The sequence below is a fragment of the Lithobates pipiens genome, unplaced genomic scaffold (assembly GCF_037356315.1).
Source record: "Lithobates pipiens isolate NorthernLeopardFrog02 unplaced genomic scaffold, aLitPip1_a1.2 Scaffold_10, whole genome shotgun sequence".
Classification (NCBI taxonomy): domain Eukaryota; kingdom Metazoa; phylum Chordata; class Amphibia; order Anura; family Ranidae; genus Lithobates; species Lithobates pipiens.
Window position 1 is genome coordinate 63,886,406 of NW_027507686.1, and position 17,153 is coordinate 63,903,558.

At 43.9% G+C, this 17,153-nt stretch overlaps 1 protein-coding gene and 1 long non-coding RNA gene across 2 annotated transcripts in view; one reads left to right on the top strand and one right to left on the bottom strand.

The window, feature by feature from the left end:
- The first annotated feature begins 330 nt into the window (after positions 1 to 330).
- Positions 331 to 17,153, top strand: part of LOC143931511 (phospholipase A and acyltransferase 2-like) — a 106,383-nt gene continuing 89,560 nt past the window's right edge. The window contains exon 1 of the mRNA XM_077455761.1: positions 331 to 405. The gene's annotated coding sequence lies outside the window, so the exon portion shown is untranslated. The remainder of the gene's footprint in view (positions 406 to 17,153) is intronic.
- On the bottom strand, positions 9,367 to 10,324 carry LOC143931448 (uncharacterized). Its single transcript, XR_013262885.1, has 3 exons — positions 10,296 to 10,324; positions 9,744 to 9,867; positions 9,367 to 9,591 (listed from the first exon to the last, which is right to left on the bottom strand). It is a non-coding gene; the product is annotated as an uncharacterized LOC143931448 (long non-coding RNA).

Below are 17,153 nucleotides of genomic sequence, written 5' to 3' on the forward strand. Positions count from 1 at the left end.
ATAACCGGATATTAGCATTTTGGATCTTGTTTTCCAGATATTTGGATCTTGTTTTCCAGATAGAGAGTAATTCAGCATTTAGGATATATAGCAGCTGTGTACACCAAGAAAGTAAGTACTTAATGTGTAAATGTATGAGCACTGCATTTGAAATGTATCTGGAATAATACTAAATAAAATTGTTATTGATAAAAAAAAAAAAATCTGTGCTCCGCCAGTAAATTTTCAATTTTTTGTCAGTAAAAAATGCTGCGGAACGTTGTCAACCATGATTTGACTTTAGAATGTAGATGTGGATTGTGACTTCCTGGAAACGAAGAATGGAAAATGAAAGCAAAAAACAATAAGAATATAATACACAACGTCTTTGATGTGCTCATTGCTAGAGACTAAGCAGCTGAGCAGGTAAGATCTCCAACAACGGCTCTTTTTACATTATTTTATTGACATTTAACTGTGTTGATTTTAGGTTAGCACATGCAAATTGAAAAAATAGAATACTTTTGATTTCACTTAAGTGGAAAGAACTTAGAAAATAAATAGGTATTTATAGGTATTATGGTTTTTGCTATAATTTACCATTTTAATTCTGAGCGCTGACAGAGAACACAAGTTAAATTTGTTTATTCTGGGTCTACTTTTTAAAGTAGTATACATACAAATTTTTGGACCAACCAGTAAGCCTTCTCAGATCCTTTTTAACCACTTGCCGCCTGCCCTATAGGCAATTGACGGCTGCAAAGTGGTTGCATAATCCTGACCGGACTTCATATGACGTAATCAGGATTATGAGCCGCTGCGCGCCCCCGGGGGCGCGCATCGCGGCGATCGTTGTTGCAGGGTGTCAGTCTGACACCCGGCAACTACGATCTCGGTAAAGAGTCTCCGACGGAGACTCTATGCCACGTGATCAGCCGTGTCAAATCACGGCTGATCACAGTGTAAATGGGAAGAGCCGGTGATCGGCTTTCCCTCACTCGCGTCTGTCAGACGTGAGTAGAGGAGAGCCGATCGGCTGCTCCTCTGACAGGGGGGTCTGTGCTGATCGATTATCAGCACAGCCCCCCCGAGGATGCCCACACTGGGCCACCAGGGACGCCACCAGACCACCAGGGAAAAGGTAATCCTCCCTAGACCACCAGGCATGCCAGTCAGCACAATGGGTGCCAATCAGTGCCCATAATGGATGCCAATCAGTGCCCACAATGGGCATCACTGATTGGCATGCATTATTGTTTGGCACTGACTGGCATCCATTACTACAGTATAACACCAATGCCGCCTATGAGTGCCCACCTGTGCCGCCTATGAGTGCCCACCTGTGCCGCCTATGAGTGCCCACCTGTGCCGCCTATGAGTGCCCACCTGTGCCGCCTATCAGTGCCCACCTGTGCCGCCTATCAGTGCCCACCCATGCCCATCTTTCCGCCTATCCATGCCCATCTGTGCCGCCTATCCATGCCCATCTGTGCCGCCCATCTGTGCCACCCATCCATGCCAATCCGTGCCAGCTATCAGTGCCAATTTGTGCCACCTATCAGTGTCCGTCCGTGTCGCCCATCTGTGTCGCCCATCAGTGCCGCCTATCAGTGCCGCCTATCAGTGCCACATATCAGTGTCCATCAATGCTACCTCATCAGTGCCACTTCATTGGTGCCACATTGGTGCCCATCAGTGCCGCCTTATCAGTGCCCATCAGTGTAGCCCCATCAGTGCCCATCAGTGAAGGAGAAAACGTTTTTATTTACAAAGTTTTGAAACTGAAACAAAAAAAAACATTTTTTTTTCAAAATTTTCGGTATTTTTTTATTTGTAGCACAAAAAATAAAAACCGTAGAGGTGATCAAAAACCACCAAAAGAAAGCTCTATTTGTGGGAAAAAAAATGATAAAAATTTCATTTGGGTATAGTGTAGCATGACCGCGCAATTGTCATTCAAAGTGCGACAGCGCTGAAAGTTCAAAATTGGTCTGGGCAGGAAGGTGATTAAGTGCCCTGTATTGAAGTGGTTATACTAGGAGTCACGGGTGAAATATATTTTGTGTGGGAAGGACCAGGAAACAGGCGCAGACTCATCTAAAAGGGTTTGGAAAAAGCAAACAAACATAGTAATTTATCCGTAAGGGCTTGTTTACATTAAAGTATCACTAAAGGCATTTTTTTTTTTAAATAACAAACATGTTATACTTACCTCCACTGTGCAGCTCGTTTTGCATAGAGTGACCCTGAAACTGCTCTTCTGGGGTTCCTCGGCGGCTGTCTCGGCTCCACCCCGTAAGGACTCCACAACTTCATGCAAGCTCCCTCACATGGTGTGGAGTGCTTGCGGGCACGCTCCAGTGATACAGCCGGCGGCCGTAGCCACTCGCTGTATCACTCGACCCCGCCCCTGACGCGCCGCGTCATTGGATGTGATTGACAGCATCATGAGCCAATGGCTGTGCTGCTTTCAATCCATCCACTCTAGCCAATCAAGGGCCAGGTTGAGCGGCGAAGAGGATGTTGGGGCAAGCGTGGGACTTTCGAGGGGGTCAGGTAAGTAAAACGGGGGGATAGGGGGGCGGCATTGTCAGATTTTTTTTCACCTTAATGCATACAATGTCTTTATTCAACCTTACTAACTATGTAACTATGTACATGTTGATATATTACTTTACAAAACATTCTGGTATAAATGTCTAATAGGAGACAATGCAATGTTAGTAAATGGCAACCTCCCAAGCACTGTTAGGTGGGTGATTTGATAAACTATTAAATGTTAATGAATGTTTTAAATAGAATTTAACTCTTGTAAAGTGTGGCACTTACAGTTACGTTATTGACCAATGTAGGGCCTGAATATTAACCACTTCCGGACCGCCCACCGTCGTTATACGTCGGTACTTTGAAGAGGATTATCGTTGTGGCAGCAGCTAGCTACCATAACCCCGATATCCTCTTCTTCAGTGAGCGGTCTGTTTTTTTGACCCCAGATCTCATGTTTAAGTGGTCCTGTCATGCTTTTTTTTCTATTACAAGGGGTGTTTACATTCCTTGTAATAGGAATAAAAGTGACAATTTTTTTTTTTTTTTTTAAACTGCGTAAAACTAAAAAGGTAAAATAAATAAGAAACAACATTTTTTTAAACGCGCCCTGTCCCGATGAGCTTGCATGCAGTAGCGAACACATACGCGAGTAGCGCCCACATATGAAAATGGTATTCAAACCCCACATGTGATGTATCGCCACGATCAGTAGAGCCAGAGCAATACTTTTTTGAAGCATAACATATTGGGTATCAATTTACTTGGCGTTTACTACTTCCCTCTGGAAATATTAAGGAAATAACAGGAATAAAAAAATGAGAGGAAGAAATAGGGAACTCATTAACGGAGGAAGAATGGGAAAAAATCTTTGGGAAAATATATAAATTATCAACAGCAACTAAATATCAGGAAAATAATTATAAGATCGCAATAAGATGGTATAGGAGTCCAGTAGTAATGAATGCGATAAATAAAGGGAATACGGAAAAATGCTAGAGATGTAAGGTAGAAAGAGGGACTTTAGAACATATATGGTATAGTTGCTGTAAGGTAAGAGCATTTTGGAATAGGATAATGGAAATATATCAGAAAGGAATAGAATTAAACTCAAATATAAACATTGCATTATTTTCCCTTACACCAAAGTCAGTAAAGCAAAGGGAGGTACAACTATTACACCAAATGACTACGGCAGCTAGGGTAGTAATAGCATGTAAATGGAGAGAATCAAATAGTCCAACTGTGACGGATTGGATATGTGAAATGAACGAAATATATCATATGGAAAAACAGATAAGAGAAGAAGGTTATAGAAATAATCAAATATCAAGGTTATGGCAAAAATTGGAGGAATTTCGGTCTTCAAGGAGGATGAGGGATTATCTGTAAGTGGAGAGGAGAGGACGGTCCTACGGAAGGAAGTGGGGAGGGGTGAGTGGGGTAGAGAATTTTTTTTGTTTTTATGAATGGGATTGCGAAAAATTAAGATTTTTATATGGTTATATAAAGGAAGTGTTTTTGAATGCTGAATATTGGATAAGTTGAAAGGCCAGTATGGTGGCCTGTATTTATGGGAGGAGCCCGGAGGAGTAATTGATCAGCCCGTTCAGCTGTGTTCCTTATCAGCCAGCACGGTGGCCGGAATTTGGGAGGAGCCCGGAGGGGTATTTAATCAGCTCATTCTGCTGTGTTCCTTGTCGGTTCCTGTGTGCAATACCCACCCTCCCATCCCCTTTTTAGGGCATTTCTCAAGGCATCATACTCCTCACAGAGTACTCATTTCACTTCATTTCATGTTCATTTCATTTAATCCTCATTTCTTATCTAGGGTATGCCCCCTTATTTTGGTATACCGTACGTTAGACCAGGGCACACCTTCAGGTCTATGTCAAGTGGTGAGTTATGTTAACCCTGTTTGTCATCGTTATACGTATCGGACATAGGGCTCTGAACCATAAATGTTAATATGATGTGTGTCTTAAAAATGAAATAAAAAGTAATTTGAAACAATTTATTTGGCGTAACATTATCTTTCACAATATCAAAAAAAATTGGGCAAACTTTACTGTCTTATTTTTTAATTAAAAAAAGTATGTTTTTCCCCAAAAAAGTGCGCTTGTAAGGCCGCTGCACAAATACAGTGTGACAGAAAGTATTGCAACGGCCACCATTTTATTCTCTAGGGAGGTAGAAAAAAAAAGTATAATGTTTGGGGGTTCTAAGTAATTTTCTGGCAAAAAAAAAACAGTTTTTAACTTGTAAACAACAAATCTCAGAAAGAGGTTCGATCCTTAAGTGGTTAAAGGTGACATTTAAGGTTTGCTTTTAGGAAAATAAAACAATATTTTTAGAGTTTCTTATATACAAATGTCACCGGCAGGTCCTGCAGCATTCCAAGTTATAGAAAAACTGCCTCTCCACCCTTCCTGTTATTCTTAACAGGCTGTTTTTTTCTAGACTAATCATTTACACCAGTCAGCATACTAAAACCTTTCAGGCTGCTCTCTGTTATGTAGGAGTAGTGAAATGCGTATCAAACTATTTACCTTTTCTTTCTTTTTTCTGTTTCAATATTTTTTTTTTATTGAAAAGTTTAACAAACAGAAATAAACAAGAGACTACAATCTGCTCCTTGTGCGCCCTCGCAGGGGCTACAAAGCATGAATGTATAACCAAAGGGCCAGCCAGCACATTATACGCATAATAAACAGAAGAAGAAAAAAAAAAAAAGGGAGGGAATATACCTAGGGGATGGTATCGAGACTGGTTCCAGAACCAGGCAACTCGTTCCCTTGTCGTGTCCGGAGGGCAGGCCCTTCTTCCACCACCCCCTCCAACGGGGGGCAGCAGAGTTCGTTAGCAATGGGAGAGATTACAAAGAAAAGTGAAGAAAAATAGGGAACAAAAGAAGAAAAGATAGAGAGACAAGAAGGGGAAGAAAGGGGGGGGGGGAAACATTCGGGTGTGGGTGCCTCGCCAAGAGGAGTCAGACCAAGCCCAGGCATGCAGCTTGGAGCGCGGGGAACTCATAGGAGATCCACGGCTCCCAGATTTTTAGAAATTTAGCATGAGAATCATGAACAATACTGGACATACGTTCCTGCAGTAAAATTGCAGTCATGCGGGTTTTAACACCTTGAAAATCTACCCGTCGGGACTTCCAGGCTTGGGCAATGGTCCGCTTGGCCGCTATAAATAGATAAGTAGCCAACTTCTGTTGAGGGCCCCGCAAACCAGGTACCGGGCAATGTAGGAGGGCTAGCTTAGGGTCCCTTCGGATGGTTAGGTGGAAAAGTGTCTGCAGCAAACCAAAAATCCTCAACCAGAACCCCACCAGCCTTGGGCAAGCCCACCATGTATGCATAATAATCACCTCGCTGTCCACAGTTGCGGAAGCACCTGTCCGTACTCCCAGGGAAAGCCCGAGCTGTGCGGGCAGGTACCCAATACCATCGGAGCATTACTTTATATGCAGCCTCCAGGGTATTTGTGTTGAACGAGCATTTGGTGATTGTTTTCCAGGCCCTGCTCCAGTCCTCTGGGTCCACTGGGGTCTGAAGGTCCTTTTCCCATTGAGTCATATAAGAGAGGGGTGCTGATGGCGAACGGCTATTCAGGGAGGCATAAATGGCCGAAATAAGGCATGGGGACCCTGGGGCGTGTGTTGGCATGAGTGTTCAAAAAAAGTTTTTTGGAAGGGGTAGGTGGACCTGGGGCGCAACGCTGCAATCCAGTGCTTTAATTGGATAAAGTGATAATGTGCGCTAGCCGGCGCCCCTTCCGTCTCCCGGATACTCTCCCAGGAGGGGAATAGGCGTGAGGAAAGGAAATTTTGGACTCGTGGGTAGCCATGTGAGGACCACCAGGAAAATGCCTGGGGCTCCTCCAGACCCGGGGGGAAAAGAGGGTTATGAGTGATGGGAAGTAGGGGTAGAAAGGGGGACATCAGATTGCTGGAAAAGCGAACTGAGTCCCACACCTGCAGACTATGTAGAAGCATGGGGCTGAGGGAGGGAGGGCGCAGATTTCTGGGGAGCCAAAGGAGTGCCTGAAGTGCACAAGGGTCACAGCCAGGCACCTCCAGGAGCACCCACAGAGGAACATCCGTGGTTGCATGGAGCATAGTCAACGGAGCGATCTGGGCCGCTGTGTAGTATTGAGAGATATTAGGGACCCCCAGGCCTCCCCGGAGCCTGTGGGTGTAAAGGGTCACTCTAGGTATCCTGGGACGTTTGCGCGCCCATATAAATTGGAGGATCCTATTCTGCAGGAGTCGAAGAAAAAAGGGGGGTACCCGGACAGGCAAAGCACGAAAATAATAAAGGACTTTAGGAAGGATGGTCATCTTCGCCGCAGAGATCCTGCCTACCCATGAGAGTGTGGGGAATTGCCAGGCTTGCATAAGGGTGGACACCGTTCGCAACAGGGGATAATAGTTGGCCGAGAAAAGGGAAGAATAAGACGGTGTCAATTTGACACCTAAATAATCAATCGAGTGGGAAGCCCAACGGTATGGAAAGTGGTCCTGAAGGCGCTGCACCAGTTCCAGAGGGAGGTTAACATTCATCGCTCTGGTCTTGGAGAGGTTAATTTGAAGACCTGAGAAGGCCGAGAATCGGTCTAATACTAGTTGCAAGTTGGACAGAGAGATAAGCAGGCTTTTCTTTCTTTTTTAATGTATTTTTTTTTTCATGTCTGCATAATTGCTTAGATTCAATAGTGAATTACAAAAGCCAATATAAAGCAATAGTAGTGGTAAAAAAAAAAAAAACACTTGTGGGTTTAACCAATCTTGTTTTACTGTAAATTCTCCTTTAAGGTGGCGTGGCAAGGGGTGTGTCCTATGCCTGAATACTTTTGCTGATAGGTGTCCCTCATACCCATCTCAAAAAGTTGGCAGTTATGACTTCCCCCTTACATCGCAGTTCTCCATTCACTTCAGTGTCCTCAGCCTCCTTATATCACACCCTTCACATTACTTCTGAGAATCATAATAAACTGTATAAAGGACCTTTATCAGAAATTATTCTGTTTTGATAACTGTGTGCAGTTAATACCTGAAATGATAATCATTATATCATTATATATGTATATAAATATGTATATGATAAAAAATAAAGCCCGAATAATAATGCAAAGTGTCCCTTGTACTGATGGCTACTGCTTTGGTTGAAATCCAAATCCTCTGATTTCCCGCCCCCCCCCCCCCACCTGCACCAGAAGATTAAAGGGGTTGTAAAGCTTCTTGTTTTTTCACCTTAATGCATCCTATACATTAAGGTGAAAAAACACCTTGCACTCTCCCCACCCCCCCAGCCCCCCGTTTTACTTACCTGAGCCCCGAATCTCCATGGGCGCGATCCCGAGTTGCTTTCCTCCAGCTCCTGTGGGCGCTTCATTGGATGATTGATAGCAATGCAGCCATTGGCTCCCGCTGCTTTCAATTAAAGCAATGACGTGGCGCGCCGGGGGGCGGGGCCGCCGACTGTATCACACAGGAGTGCGTCCGCAAGGTAACCCCCTTGGGAAAGTGCTTCCCAGAGGGGGGTTAACTCTTGCAGGCAGGAGCCCAGACAGCCACCGAGGGACCTCAGCAGACGAGGATCGGGGCCACTCTGTGCAAAACGAACTGCACAGTGGAGCTAAGTATGACATTAATAATAGTATGTTATTTAATAAAAAAACTATGCAACCCCCTTAATAGAGCAGAAGGTGTATAAACAACAACAAAACGTGCTACTACCCCCAAATTAATGAAACTCCTCCTGAGCTGTCGGTTTCAGGATGTGCAGTTGCTCAGCTGCCAAAGTGATGAATGGACAAGCCGCAACTGGCTGCTCAATGACCAGGGCCTTTTTTGAGATATGGCACTGCGCCGCTTTAACTGACAATTGCGTGTTCGTCTGATGCTGTACCCAAAAAAATTAAGTCATTTTTTTTCCCACAAATAGAGCTTTCTTTTGGTGCTATTTGATCATCTCTGTGGTTTTTATTTTTTGTGCTATAAATAAAAAAAAATTTTGAAAAAAAAAACCACAATATTTTGTACTTTTTGCTGTAATAAATAGCCCCAATTTTTTTTTTTCTAAAAAAGCTATTTTTTTCCTCAGTTTAGGCCGATATGTATTCTTCTACAAAAAGCGTATATTGAAAGTTGTATCATCTACAAAATAGGGGATAGATTTATGGCATTTTTATTATTATTTTTTTTTTTTACTAGTATTTTTATTGGGACTTCACGTTTTTGGGACCATCAGCATTTATAAAATGCTATAAAAATGCACTAATTACTGTGTAAATGTAACTGGCAGGGAAGGGTTAACACTAGGGGCAATCAAGGGGTTAAATGTGTTTCCTGTGTGTGTTATAACTGTAGGGGGGGGTGGGCTCACTAAAACATGACAGAGATCACTGCTCCTGATCACTGGGGGATGGGACTGACTATAGGAGATGAGAGATCGTGGTTCTTCGCTCATTGGAACTCACAATTTCTCTCTCCTCTCCTCACAGAACTGGGATGTGTGTGTTTACATGTCCCTGTTCTACCTCTCGTACCAGCGATCGCTTGTGGCTGGCAGTCATCGCGACCGCCGTTCACGAGCAGTGGCACCCCTGCTGTGCAGCGCACGTGCCTGCTATCCCGATTAAAGCAACCGACATACAGCTACAATGGTTCGCGAGATCGTGCCGACCTGCCAAATTTATTATATCTCCACAAATATAAGAAAAAACTGGGCATATAGCTCAGAACAACCAAGAGGAAACAACCTCAAAGAGATGAATTTCCAATTGGTTCAGTGGGAACAGGGACTATTACGGTATCAGAAAATATTGTGAAACAATCGTTAAAACACAATTACATTTTATTATAATTTGATCCATATAACAGATAATACAAAAACATTGCTGTAGCAGAACCACATTATTAAATCCAATCACAGGACCCAATTGGTTCAAGTTCTAAACAATTAAATGTTTTACGGAGATACAGAGATGACGCATAAATCCGACCGGTTTCGCGGTACTAAGAACACCGCTTCCTCAGGGAACGTCACTTTTATAAATCTAGTATGAAAAATATATATATAAGTATACAATAATATCATACAAAATATCAAGAAGTTTTTTACAGAAAAAAGAGATAACAGTAACAGCAGTAGTGAATAGACAATACATCAGCATTACATTAGAAAAAACAGTGTTGGATCATAACTCACCCCTGGAGCTCCCAACCCACAGCACACGAGCGACCTACTTCGAGACACCCTCAAAACAGGGTGCCCCCCCTAAGGGCGGACACGGGGGGCAAGGTGGAGAGACTCTGAACAGCGCATACAAGGACTGAAAAAATAATAATGATGCAATGGTCCATTTAGATGGTGTTCAATAGAGAGGGATAAGTATATCAGAGACCATGGGCTGGTAAGGTAGAGCAGTATAAGAGAATGAGTAAAGAGATGGATAGATAAGATCTCTCATGTTGACAAAAGGCACCCAGTGAGCCATGGTCAATAAAAGCAGTGTGCACCTCAGAGGATTATTATTGTTTAAGCGGAAGACATACCCCAAATACATTGGATAGTTAGATCAAATACTTCTAAGATGTCACCAAATTTTCTATAAGGGATGTCCAGAATTTCAATTGCAGATTTTTCCTGGTTCAGAATACAGGGTAAGCATAGTTAGTCAATGACCAAGCATTTAAACGGACCAGGAGAGGAAATGCATATAGCTGAAACATATATAGAGTCAGAATGAAGGGACAATACCTGAAGCTCAGAGGTCCTACGCATTGCTCGTCTCCACACAGGCAGCGCTCTGAAGATTGAAATCTCGAGCGCGCCATTTAAACCCCCAACCCGGAAGTGTTCAGAGCACAATGGTGTGCTCCTTAATCCTGTCCCCGCATCACGGCGCATGCGCGGATGTACTCGTGCGCACGGCCAACATATTCCCCATGAACGGAAGACCAGGGGGAATGTCTAGGGGCGTGGCTGGGCGGGGATTTGTGTGACACATAATCCCCGTTCACCATCGCCTCAACCAGGCAGGGATCAGTCCGGGTCAGGCAGCCTGCGCATTGTATTGCGCTCCCATGTAAAGCTGCAGAGAATGTCTGCAGTGAAATGGGAGGTGTGAAAATCACACCAGGGTGCCACACGTCCGCCCAAGGGGGGGAGAACAAACTCCTCAGGTCTATCCAGCTGCGGGACAGGGAGGAACCAATATAGCAGAGTCATGATCCAAGACTGTAGTACAAAGTTTATTGCTGTGAATGGACTGGGGAGTGTGAAATATCCTATTGATTTTGGAGGCTTTTTGACTAACTATCAATATCTCCACAAAGATAAAAAGTACAGCAGAGGTAGATGCGTTTCAGCCACAACAGCCTTGTTAATAGAGGAGAAGGACCACTGGCAGGCACTCATCAAAGCTGTCCACTATGCCTGCCCTTTCCGCCCTCCTCCTCCATTCATAGATGCCATACTATAGTCTCCATGAATGATAAACCAGCTATGAATGGAGAATGAGTGGATGAATGATGACAACGACGCCAGGATAAAGAAAGAGGGTAATGCCGGCCATACATGGTTCGAATTTCGAAAGAATTTTCTTTCGAAAATCGCATCTATGAATTTTCATGCGAATTTCGCACCATTAGTGGGCTGCAACAACAGCCGATTTTCATGCAGCAATCAAATTTGAGGAATCAGACATTTTGGACATTTTTTGAAAAACAAACCATTTTCTAATCAATGATGGGAGAATCGTGTGAGAAATGTAATAAGAAAAAAAATGTGCATGTGCAAAAAAAGAAAATGTACAGAGAGCAAAGAAGATTCCCGGCCACAAAAATTATTTGCTGTAGCAACATGGGGTGAAATTGAAGGCTTGATCGGCCGAATTTCGAAAATCAATGGTGGCATCATTGGATCACATAAAAAACAAACTTTCTGATTTTGAAAAGAAAATTTTTCGAAATTCTACCATGTATGGCCTGCTTAAATCTCCCCATAAAGAGCAGCAAAAGTTGACAGGGGTACTAATCCTTCCCTAAGGTATTCAAATTAAAAAAAATTTTTTGGAGGGCAGCACAGTGGTGTAGAAGGTAGCACTCTCACCTAGCAGTAAAAAGGGTCACTGGTTTGAATCCCAAACACAACACTACCTGCTTGGAGCTTGCATGTTCTCCCTGTGCCTGCGTGGGTTTCCTCCGGGTACTCCGATTTCCTCCCACACTCCAAAGACATGATGATAGCTTAATTGGCTTCTGTCCAAGTGTATGAATGTGAGTTGGAGACCTTGGATTGTGGGCTCCTTGAGGGTTGGGACCAATGTGAGTGTGCGATATATGTGTAAATTGACAGCATTATATGGGTAACTTAAAATGGCTTTCCATTTTTCACCCTAAAGTGGAACTTCTGCTCATTGGAACCCTTCCCCCTTTCAGTGCCACAATTGGCACCCTTCAGGGGGGAGGGGGGTGCAGATATCTGTATAATACAGGTATCTGCACCCACCTCTGGGCATAGATGGCTATGTCCCCCCCTACTGTCTGCTGGGAAACACACAGGTCACAGAGACAGCAGGGACTATCCGTATTGCGCAGCGTGACTCATTAGGACGCATTAGGGAACCGAAAGTGAAGCTGCAAGTCTTTACTTCCTGATTCCCATACCGAAGATGGCGGCGGCAGCACCCGAGAGCTGAGTGACAGTTCGTCTTCGGGTGCTGTAAGGATTAAGGGGTGTCTAAACAAAATGGTTGACCTTATGTCTTACTAAATACATGTATTTTTCTATCCTTCTCTGTAAAATAAGGATTCGTCATCTATTGTCACGTACTCATCAAGAAGAGGCCGCATCAGCCCTAAAAAGCAGTCTACGCCCAGAAGATTGTCTTATCAGCTGATAACACCCGGAGAATTGTCTTTACTTTGAAAATGTTTTTTTTTTTTACATTTGCTGATGTTTGCCCTTTTCTGTCTATAAAAGATGTAATAAAGAAGCCTCAGAGCCAGAGTCAGTCAGAGACAGTCAGAGTTAACGACGGACTTCTGAGCAGAAATACTGAATAATATCTCCGTGTCTCTTTGCTTGGATAAGAACTCTAACTAACAATTGGGAAACGGTAACATAACCTGACAAATAGGTGACTTGTTGAGGTCACACCTAACATTTCTGGCGCCGCGAATAGGGACTCGCTGAAGAAACTACAAGAGGCGAACGAACATAAGGACGGAACGAAATGGTCGGGCACATCAAGAACCACAGACAAATCCTGCGCAGGTAAGAAAAGCTTTATTTTCTTATAAACTCTGTGCTTCTTAGATTTGTGCCCACCTGATCTGTCTGAATTGTTCTTCAGGTAAACACCAACCTCTGTAGTAAGCGGGTCTTGAACTTAATATTTTGGCTTATGTTACCGTTGTTTCTTGTCTGTCTACTTGTCATCTGTCTGTTGTGAATGAGATAAGCCCTGTTTGTATGGTGTGAATTGAAACATATATCATCCCAATGGGTAACGGAATGCGCCCTTAACTCGTAAGAGTACTTTGGGGGTCCGACACTTAAGTTTGATATACGCTTTTTGATTCATGAGCCTAAAAACGGGTTGAAAGTATAAGTCCTGACTGCCTCAATAAAGCAGGAATAAGAAACGAATGCTGAGAGATTCCATGGTAATGGGAAGGGAAATAAGGTCTCCACAAAGCCCGGAGACCTAGTCATATGTGTTTGGCCACCAAAAGGGAATGCTTGTATATGTTGTAGCTGTCAGTCTGGTCATAATATTTGTCAGTTGGCTAGCATATAAGGTAATTCGATTTCAGAAATCTCATCCAGGAGAGGTTTTTAGTATTTTGGCACCCTAGGAGGAGAAGGCAACGAGACACTTAGTAAGTGATCCAAACGCCACCTAGGCAGGACTGTCAAAATGGGCCAGACACATGGTAAACCCCAGGAGGAATCTCAGAAATGTTATGCTGTTAAAGACATAATTACAATGTTGTATGGGAAGGATAAGGCACAGGGCACAAATAGGATTCTCAAGAAATTGGGGATGGATGGAGAAAATGGATTAAGTGTAGAAGGTTGGGAAGAAATAAAGAGAGACAGACAGGGAGAGATATTGCAGAACAGATGGGTATCACAAATACAATGTTTAATTAAGGTTTCCAACAGGGCTGAAGAGGAGGGATGGGAGTATTGTCAGGAAAAGGGTGGATGGGATATGAAGGTCCGACACAAAAGTCTTCCTTCTGCTCCCGGCGATAGGGTAAATACGGAAGGTACTCCACCTCCTTATAACACTACCACACCAGGTAATGAAAGACCAAAACTTTATCCTTCCTTAAGAGGAAGAGGATGGGTATGCCGAGTATGCGGTATCCAGAACCCAGATTGGGCACAGGAATGTGTGCATTGCGGCGCTCAAAGACCAGAGCCCGTAGCTCCAGTCCATAGTCGGACTAGGGTAATACAAGTAAATAATCCAAATGCGGGTCAAGCAGGACAGCCACCTACAGTGACCCGACAAGTCGTTCTGAGGACATGGACACCTTGGTCGGCTGACACTCTTATGGCATTAATACAGAATGCTCCTGATCCCGTAGCAAAACCTGCCGCATTCTGTAGATTCGTGACACAATTACTAGACACACATGAAGCAACTTGGCAAGATGGGGAAGATTTGTGTAGACATAAAATGACACTAACAATGTTTAATCAATTTATGAATGAAATTGCTCCACATAGACCACAAGGGGATCCTACCACAGATCCACCAGGAATACATCCCCGTCATATAGACTCTAGACCCCTGTTTATTGCTCAGTTAAGAGAATTTTGCCAAGGGAAACAGCAGGAAAGGGGTTCGACAGCGCCCATAAAACATGCCCCAGGTCAGACTGTTACAGAATTTTACCTCAACATGGAAAGCATGATGGCTGACGAAGGTCTAGATTTAGCCTTACCCGTCACCATTAGGGCTTTCAATCGACAGTTTATGGAAGGACTAGTACCCCAAATAGGTGACAAACTGAAGGCATGTACTCCCGAATGGAGAGCCATACGGGACAGAGGAACATTGTTGCAGAAAGCACAAGGCATAGAGGCTGATTTAGCAGAAACTAAACCCAGAAGGACACCGGGAGTTAACACTGTTGCCCGGGTCAATGAAGGAGGGAATTTCTCCCGTAAACCTCTTACCTGTTATTACTGCAACAAGGTGGGACATATAAAAAGAGACTGTAGGAAAAGGATAAAAGACGAACAGGAAGGAAACACGGACAGAGACACGAGGGACTACAGACAGAGGCGTACCAATGATAGGGACGATCCGACCGCATGACTTGCCCCAGTCCTAGCTGAATCAGAGAACAAAATGCTCCACATGTTGATGAAGGTGGAAGGTAAACATATTCCTTGTTTGGTTGACACAGGAGCGTCACGCAGTCTGTTGTCTGATTCAGTAGTCCCTCCACACATGACGTCCCGTGACACCATACCCATAAGTGGTTATGACGGTCTTTTGTCCGATGCCCCACTGACTAAACCTTAAAAAGTAAAAATAGGGGGAATGGCAACCGCCTGACACTTGTGTATTGTTGCAATATGTAGATGACCTATTGTTATGTTGTCCGGATAACGATACTTGTTTAAAAGCCACTCTCTCATTGTTACAATTCCTGGCTGAAAAAGGGTGCAAGGTGAATAGAACTAAGTTACAGGTATGTCAGAAAAAGGTTGTCTTTTTGGGCCACTGTATATCCCAGGGTACTCGACATCTCACTGAAGACCGAGTCCAGGCCATAAGACAAATGAATATCCCACGCAATTTTAAGCAACTTCGTATGTTTCTGGGAATGGTATCATATTGTAGACAATGGATACCACATGCCAGTTCTCTGATGCAGCCATTATATGATTGCTTGAAAATAGTACCCTATGTACTCACAGAAGCAGGTCATGAATCTTTTAGCACCTTAAAAAGGTTACTAATTTCGGCACCTGCGATCGGGATCCCTGATTATACCAAAACATTTCATTTGTACATTGCTGAAATCACGGGACACGCAACAGGGGTGTTGACACAACAACACATCAAACAAAGGCCGGTAGCATACTTCTCGGCGGCTCTCGATCCTGTCTCTAGAGGATCACCGTCCTGTGTACGAGCAGTTGCAGCAGTGTCAATTATCATTGACAAATCCTCAGAAATTGTCTTAGACAATCCTGTAGTGGTACATACCACACATGACATACACGCCATCTTATCACAGGTCCAACCAAAACACATATCAATGGCAAGGCAGCTGCGTCTACAATGCACTTTGCTCCTACCCCCCAATGTTACCTTTCAGCGATGCACTTCTTTTAACTTAGCACAGCTTTTACCATTACAGACAGATTTGACAGGGGGGAGTAATGATGATAATGGTGTAGACACAGCACAAGATACTCAGGATTCTGACACACTTTCATTTCATGACATAACATCTGATGAACACGATTGTTTCCAACTTATGGAACAAGAAACCACGGGGTTCCCACATGTCACAGACATACCCATTGCAAATGCAGAACACACACTGTACATAGATGGTAGTAGATTTGCCGATGACAAAGGTAAATATCACACAGGTTATGCTGTGGTAACGGACACACAGGTAATTGAGGCAAAGTCACTACCAGCACACATGTCGGCACAAGAAGCGGAACTAACCGCTCTAGAGAAAGCCCTAGAACACTTGGAGGGACAAGAAGGGAACATTTACACTGATTCCGCATACGCCTACGGTGTTGCACATGATTATGGCCACATATGGAAAGCTAGAGGTTACCTTACAGCAGCAGGCACACCTGTTAAACATGGTGAAGGAATCAAAAGAGTCCTGAACAATCTTCAAAAGGTTATAAGAGTAGCCATCATGAAGATAGCGGCACACACGAGCGCAAAAACAACTGAGGCAAAAGGAAACGCATTTGCAGATTTAACTGCAAAGAAGGCAGCTCTAGGGGAAGTAAGCCCTGAGACCTTAGCCACGGTACAGGTGAGTATGCCCGAAACCACATGGCAGCAGCTAATGGAACTACAGGAACAAGCAGGGGCTATTGAGAAGGACCGTTGGGTTAAGGAGGGAGCTGCACCAGGCCTTGACAATGTATGGAGAGAAGGAGACAAAATATGTCTACCCGCTTCTCTATACCCCGCAATGGCAGCGGCTGTTCACTTACCCACTCATGTCAGCTCCAATTCTATGTATAGGATTGTAAGCCAAGGATGGCTAGCCCCTGGATTCAGTAGTACTGCAAGGAACTACTGTGCTGCATGCCAAATCTGTCTGATTAATAACCCAGGACAGAGAGTGAAAACCCCACGTAAACATCAGGTCCGGGCCCAATATCCCTTTCAGAGACTGCAGATTGACTACATACAAATGCCTAAGAGCGGCCCCTTTGAATTTGTTCTCGTGTGCATCTGCCTATTTTTCAGGCTGGCCCGAAAGTTATCCTGTGAAATCAGCTACGGCAAAAGCCACCGCCAAGAAACTGATTACTGAGCTGATACCTAGGTTTGGTCTCCCAGAAACAATAGAATCAGATAGGGGGACACATTTCACGGGA